The 7857-nt window shown below is 38.9% G+C and overlaps 1 non-coding gene across 1 annotated transcript; it reads left to right on the forward strand.

The window, feature by feature from the left end:
• The first annotated feature begins 5784 nt into the window (after positions 1–5784).
• LOC141640315 (small nucleolar RNA R71) lies at positions 5785–5891 on the forward strand. The gene has a single exon (XR_012542947.1). It is a non-coding gene; the product is annotated as a small nucleolar RNA R71 (small nucleolar RNA).
• Positions 5892–7857: the final 1966 nt, after the last annotated feature.

The following is a 7857-nucleotide window of genomic DNA, read 5'->3' on the forward strand; positions in this document are numbered from 1 at the left end:
AGTACTGACCCCGGTTTATTATTTTAAAACCTACGGTGATCCATTCGGGGATGTTGAGCAGATATTGAGCAGGTATGAGTTGAGTACTGGGATAGCTGGGTTGTGCCACGGTCTGATGATAGAAGTCTTTCGCTGTAGCTTAATAGTTTTCATAAACATTTCATTTAGATTAGTAGACATTTGGTTTGAGAGCATGTATTCGTATTTTGGTTTGGTTTTTGGATTGTAACCTTTCACTAAAGTATTTCTATTTAAACGTTGTTTCATTATTGTTTATTTGATTATCATTGCCTCGGGTGACCGAGATGGTAACATCCTTATACCTGGGTGGTCCTGGTAAGGCACTTGGAGTATGGGGGTGTTACAACGGTCTTCTATATCCTCATGTCTCGGATGTGGCGTAGTCGATCAATGTGAAAAAGGATGAACAAACACAATATATACAGAACAATATATACAAGAGTACTCTACAAAGGAAATGAACATGTTTTTGGATTTTTCAATTTTTCAAATTTTTTTTGTATTTTTCAAAAATTTTCAATTTTTATCATTTTTGTTTAAAAAGTCAAGTTAGAATTTTCCATCCCCACACTAGTATGAGATTGTCCTCAATAGCCAATATGATAGGAAATTATGCAATCTATATGAAAATGCATGATTTCTAAGCTAAATGCAAATTAAACTAAACTATACTACATGATGCATGAGTTTTTGTTATGATTGGAGAGCATAATTTATATTAGCTCCCAATGCATATACATAAACTTCCCCAAACCAAAATAGACATTATTTCTAATGTCAAAAATTTTGGGGGAGTTCATGCATAAAAATCCTATGCATGAAACTAAAATTTGTCATTTTGGATTTTAAAAATGGGAACACTAAAAGAAACACCTCAATGGGGCCAAGGTGTTAGTCCTCTAAATGATGCTAGGATTCCAAACTATGATCAAGATGCAAATTAAATTAAAAACAAGAGAAATAGACAAACTTTAAAGGAGGTGTAAGAAACTCACAAAGTAATGTGGCATCCTCCAAAAGCTTGCTAGTCCTCAATCTTCGCCCATGGCGTCATCACTATCATCATCATCATCATCAACCTCCTCACTTGAGTCATCATCAACCTCCATGGATGCAGAGTCATCACCACTCTCACTTGCACTTCCCTCTTCTTCCTCTTCTACATTTTCTTCATTTTCTTCACCTTCTTGCTCACCACTCTCAACAACAACCATCTCCTCTTCACCCAATCTACAACCTCTAGAAGTACTAGGAAAGAAGACTTCCTTATCTGCCCAACTAGGCAAAGGACAAGATGGATCGAGAAGTCCTTGCCTAGCAAGATGTAGGAGGGGCGGATATTATGCTTTGTAGGCATCAACTCTATCTTCATAAGCTTGTTTGTGCATTTCTTTCATCAAGAGAGTCATGTAGTCATTTTCCGCCTTAGCATTTTCGGGTTGAAATTCACGGTAGGGGAATGGGTAAGGTGGGGTGATAATGGAGGAGGAGGGCTCGGCAACTTCTTCCCCTTGGTGTTGTATAATATATTCGGCTTCTTCGGAGAGTGGAAGAAGGTAGTTTGGCCTATGAACATTTAATCGGCAAATCTTGCTTGGCAATGTGAAGGATTTAGCATCGTTTGTCAACCACCCAAACTTGTTATCAAGAGTATCATTCTTGACCCAATTGAATTTTTGAACCATGGTGAGTAAATCAATGATATGGCCTCCCTTTACTGGTTTATAGGTGCCATCCTTGTTGAAGTTCCGGTTAAAGTGCTTAGCCAAATAAGTTACCAATCCTCCATTAACAATAAAGGCCGTGCCTTCTTTGCCATGATTAACATTGAGCCACCTCTCAATCAAAAGTCGAAGAATGCTGTACTTTTTGGTGAACTCTCTTCCAATGTTCAAGGTTGACTCGAGAAAAATAATGTCAAGTTCGGTGAAATGGTTCGTACCCTTCCTAGCAATCAAAGTATGCCCAACAACCTTGTGCCATACTCTTATGCCCGGATGATGGACAAGAAGAGCACGACAATCATGGTAAGATGTAAGCTCTCATCCGGTAATGGCCTTCCATAAGGGAGCGGGATCATACTTAGTCGGTTTCTTCGTGTAAGTCGGGTCATCACTAAGGCCAAAAATTTCAGCAAACACTCGAAACGACAATTTCCTATCAATATTCTCGAGACGAAATTCAATATTTGTTCGGGTCTCCACCTTGGTAATTTTCAAAGAGCTTAAGAACTCCAAGGGGAGGGAAGAGTAAGTCAACTCTTGCATATCAAACAATGTACTCAATCCCATGGACTCGAAAAAGGTCTTGGTTTGTTCTAGGATACCCAATTTTGACAAAGTCTCTTGGCATATGAATTTGGTGGGCAAGATAGTTTTCTTAGAAAAGGAAACAAATTTCTTCCTATGAGAGTCGGAAGTGAAAATTACCTCCGGATAATCATCTAGTTGTTCAACAACCGGAGTAGTAGAAGTAGTAGCTTCCATAGGAGGATTAGACTCTTGAATTTCCAACCTTGCACTTTGAACCACCAATGCCTTTGATGCTTGAATAGCTTGAAGAGCTTGTTGTCTTTTGGAAAGGTTCTTCTTTGAGGGTGCCTTATTTACGCCTTTTGTTCTTGCCATGTTCTCCTTTGTGTAGTAACACCAAAGATAAGTTTTATTTCTTCAAATTCCAATAAAACCAAAATCGATTTAGGATAGTTGAATGTTGCCTTGTATCCTAAAAATCGATTCAAAGTTTGAAGATGTTGGTGTTTTAATCACTTGTTGTTGGTAAAGGAGTGATTTAATTGAGTTGTTAGGAAGTTTGGGATTAATTTGAGTGGTTTTGGTTAAGAAATTTGATGTTGGTTGATGGAGAGAATGAGGGTTTTGAGGGTTTGGAGTTGTGTTTATGTTGTGAATGAGTAAATGAATTGAGAATGTTGGGGTTTTTAATCCTGTTGGATTTGAAAATCAGAGGGGGAGACGAGCGGCTTTATGTCGGGACGCTCGGATTCAGCTGCAGTTGGCTTCAGGAAAAAGACGCGCTGAGACGAGCGTCTTCTGAGGAAGAAGAGCGTCTTTTTAAAGGAGGACGAGCGGACTGCTGTCGGGACGCTCGGATTCCTAGTCAGGGAGAAATCCCAAAATTTTTCAGCAGTGAGACGAGCGACTTCCCTGTAGGACGAGCGTCCTGACTGAGACGAGTGGATTCTCAATGGGGATGCTCGGATTCTCAGTCAGAGCAAAATCTTCTTTTTCCAGCTCCTTCAGGACGAGCGGATCTTATCCAAGACGCTTGGATTGTCTTCAGGACGAGCGGATTCCCTTTGGGCCGCTCAGATTCTCCCTTTACCACACGAATTCAGGTCCATCCGTGGGTACTTCGTAACCCGTGTCATTAACTCTTCATTCATTTGGTCTTCATTGTGGGGGCACTACGAAGGCTTGGATAGCCTAGGCAATTGCTATCCCCACACTATGTTAAAACACTACACATCAATAATCACATAAGTCCCTCCCTCACTTTCTCTCGAAATGATGAAAATCTTGATCAAGGCATAGAAAAGTAAATCCAAAATTGACAAAAATTCAATACAATAATTAAAATGCAAGTTAGGGAGTTAGAATATTTACAAATGGTGGTTTAGGGAGGACTCCACCAAACTCTCATCCATTAATGAGATGTCAAGGGGGCATGTTCAAGGTGTTGTTGATGTTGCTCAACACCTTGAAGAAGTAGTCGAAAGCTTGTTCATTGTCATGATAAAGATCTTCAATAGACCTTTGCACTTGTTGTTCTTCATGGTGGTCTTGGGTCATAGCAAAACCGATATAGGGATTGAATATCCCTTCAAACTCATCATCCCAAAGACCGCATACTTCGTCTACTTGATCCCTAAAAATGTCATGAGTTGATGAGGACAACTCTCCTTCCTTCTTGTATTGGCCAATGAGGCCTTCTTCTTCACTTGTCATGGGTGAGTTTTTCAAGCTCTCTTTGTTGAAATTTTCGTGCTCTTTGGATGGAGCATCTTCCACTTTCTTCTTCCATTGAAATGCCAACTTCTCCTTATCACCTTACCGGCTATAGTGATCAATCATAAAACACGGCTCATGTAATCTGGGAGCTCTCATTGTCTTGTCAAGATTAAAAGTGATTGTTTCATCTCCCACATCAAGGGTGAGCTCTCCATCTTTCACATCAATCGCCGCTCCCGCGGTGTGCAATAAAGGTCTTCCTAAAATGATAGGAATGTTGGAGTCTTCCTCCATATCAACAATAACGAAGTCTACCGGGATGAAGAATTTACCAATTCTCACGGGCACATCTTCCTATACTCCTAAAGGCATCTTTCTCGATCGATCCGCCATTTGAAGTGTGATGTTAGTGCACTTGAGCTCTCCCATTCCTAGCCTCTTGCTTACCGAGTATGGCATAACACTTACATTTACCCCAAGGTCACATAAAGCTTTGTTCATTGTAGTGTCACCAATAGTGCATGGAATGGAAAAACTTCCCGGATCCTTGAGTTTTGGAGGTGAACTTCCTTGAAGAATAGCACTACTCACATTAGTGAAAGCAATAGTCTCAAGCTTCCAGATGGATTTCTTCTTTGTAAGAATGTCTTTCATGTACTTTGCATAGGCCGGAACATGATTGATCAATTCCGTGAATGGAATCGAGACTTCTAAGTTCTTCACAATCTCAATGAATTTTCCAAGTTGGTCATCAAACTTAGGCTTAGCTTGACGACTTGGGAATGGAAGTCTAATCACAATAGGCTCCTTCTGTTTAGCCTTTTTTCATTCTTCTTCTTTGAAGCTTATTGAATGGTAGGTTCTTCTTCCCTAGAGTTTTGCACAACTCTTTCCTTGTCACTAGTCTCCACAATGTCATCCTCAATTTGCTTCTTTGGCCCTTCATAGCTTGTACCACTCCTCAAATGGATGGCACTCACCGATTCTTGTCTTGGGGGATTACTTTGAGGTGGTAATTGCCCCTTTTGTCTTTGAGAACTAGAAGATGCTAATTGAGTTATTTGGGTTTCCAACATTTTGGTGTGGGCTAGGATGTTGTTGATGGTGATGTCTTTTGCTTGACTATCTTTTTGCATTTGAGTGAAAAATTCTTGTTGATTCTTTTGCATTTGGAGGACCGCTTTTTGAACATCAAAACCTTGGTCATTGGATTGATTGTATGGAGTTTCATTTTGGTAACCTTGGTTTTGGTTGTAGAAGGGTCTTTGTGATTGGTTTCTCATTGGAGGTGGGGTGTATGTTGTTTCAGGATTTTGAACATTTTGGCTTTTGTATGAGAGGTTTGGATAGAATTTGGTATTTTCATTGTAATAGTTGGAATAAGGGGTACCACTCTTGTATGCTTGGAAAGCATTCACTTGTTCACTTGCTCCCCTACATTCACTTTGTTCATGTCCCAAAGTTCCACAACTCTCACATACTCCACTTGGAATTGATGAAGATGCCACCATGGCATTAACATGTTTCTTAGGTGATTTGGAGGCTTCTTCAAGCATAGCCATAGCCTTCTCAAACTTCAAATTATTGGTATCAATATGAGCACTAAGTTGAGCACCCAATTGAGTAATAGAGTCCACTTCATGATTGTGAGTTATGGACCGCCATTTCCTCAATCTTGTTCCATGTTTGATTATCGTCAACTTCGGTGAACATACCATTTGATCCTATGTTGAGAATTTTTCGGGAGTCATAATAAAGACCATTCCAAAATTGTTGTACCAAGAACCACTCGCTAAGTCCGTGATGTGGACATGAGTGGCAAGTTCCTTTGAATCGCTCCCAAGCTTCATACAAAGATTCTTCGACCCTTTGGTTGAACCCGGTGATTTGGGCTCTTAGCATGTTAGTCTTTTCCGGAGGATAGAACTTTTTTGTAGAAAGCAAGTGCCAATTTCTTCCAAGAGTCGATACCAAGAGTAGCCTTATCAAGGCTCTTTAACCATTGTTTCGCGGTACCAATCAAAGAAAAAGGAAATAAGACCCATCGAATTTGGTCTTGAGTAACTCCGGTTTGAAAAATCGCATCACAATAGTCACAAAAAGTCTCCATGTGAGAATGAGGGTCTTCACTAGGCATCCCCCGAAATCGGCTTCTTTTGACTAATTGGATAAATGAGGATTTTGAAATGAAATTACCGGTCAAATGATGTGGTGTGGGAGTACCATTTGGTAGGTTCTCCTCAGTTGGTACGGAATGTGATGAAAATTTAGGCATTGTGGGTTGATTTTGTGGTTGATTTTGTGTTGGGTTATCCTCTCCTTCTCTTGCAAAAGGTTTGATGAAGTCAATATTATTTGGTTGAATATCCACAATCTCACCAATACCTCTTAAAGTATTCCTAGCAAGTCTTCTATTGTTGGTCAAAGTTCATTCAATTTCAAGATCAATGGGTAACAAGTTACCTTGTAATCTCCTAGATATGCAAAATATCAAACAACTCGAAAACAGTTAGAAGAAACCTTGAGGAGTTTTACTTCCCCAAGGCAAAGAAAGACACAACTAAAAACAATCAAAGAAAATCAAATCAAGTTAAGACCGTCCCCGGCAACGGCGCCATTTTTGGTCGGACTATTGTTTTCGGATACTTGTCGTTAGGAGTTACCTAGACCAAAACAATATTTATAACTTCACAAACTACTCTACTAATAGTAAAGAGGTAAGTAATGGTCGGATCCCAAGGGACGGGTATTGATGTAGGATTTTCGATTGCAAATGGTCGTGTCTAAGGGTGTCACAATTTGGGTTGAGGCAGGAGATCAACTAAACTAAATAACAATGTGAATAAAACAAGCAAGATGATTAAAATGAGATGTAAACAAATGATTAAAAGCACTAGGGTGTCATGGGTTCATGGGGGATTCATGGGATTTTATCATACAAACATTTTTTCGACTAGATGCAAGCAATTATTGTTGTGATGGGATCGAGTTAGTGTATATCTTACAATCCCTAGGAAGGTTTGGGTCCCGGAGCCGAATTGATTAGATTGTACAACACCTACAAGTCGACTTAATCCTCCATATCCACCTATATGCTGTTGGAGCTTGTGTCCTCCACAAATTAGTGTGATAACATTTGTAAATCTCTTACAGGTTCACAAGGGTATACTTCGTATATTTAATCAGTTGATTAACGTTTACCTAATAACGGTTGGCTTGCTAGAAAGTTTGACGTTATTATCATACAGATGGCGGTGATCAACTGGTCCCTAAAGGTCACACCTATAGGATGTGTTTGAGAAATGTGATTATAGAAATATAATCACATTGATGCCCAAAATGACTAAAAAGTTAGTCAATGTGTTGATGAGATAATTATTTAATAAAATTAAATAATATTAAGTTAAGACGAATTATCTGTCAATTCGTAAATTAAATATAATAAGTTATATTTAATTAAATATATATAATGTTAGCTTGGACGAATTAATCTGTTAATTCGTAATTAAATATAATCAGTTGTATTTAATATCAACAAGTTGAATGTGTCATAGTGGTAATAGTGAGGGTACACAAGCCAAGAGGTCATGTGTTCGATTCTCACTAGATGACAATTTAACACACTTTATATATTTTTGGAAAGACCAAAAATAAGGAGAATTTTACTCCTTATTTCGGTTAGCTTGGACGAAAATTAGGAGATTTTTATCTTTCCTAATTGACTCCAAATTTCGGTCTGTATAAAAAGAAAGGTAGAGAATTATTTCTACCCTAATGCTTTTTCTTGACCGAGCCTCTTCTCTCTCTCATCACAAGAAACACAAAAACAACTAAATTTTACAGAAAATTTAAGATCGATTTCTAGCAT

This window comes from Silene latifolia, unplaced genomic scaffold, assembly GCF_048544455.1.
Source record: "Silene latifolia isolate original U9 population unplaced genomic scaffold, ASM4854445v1 scaffold_75, whole genome shotgun sequence".
NCBI classification, from domain to species: Eukaryota; Viridiplantae; Streptophyta; class Magnoliopsida; order Caryophyllales; family Caryophyllaceae; genus Silene; species Silene latifolia.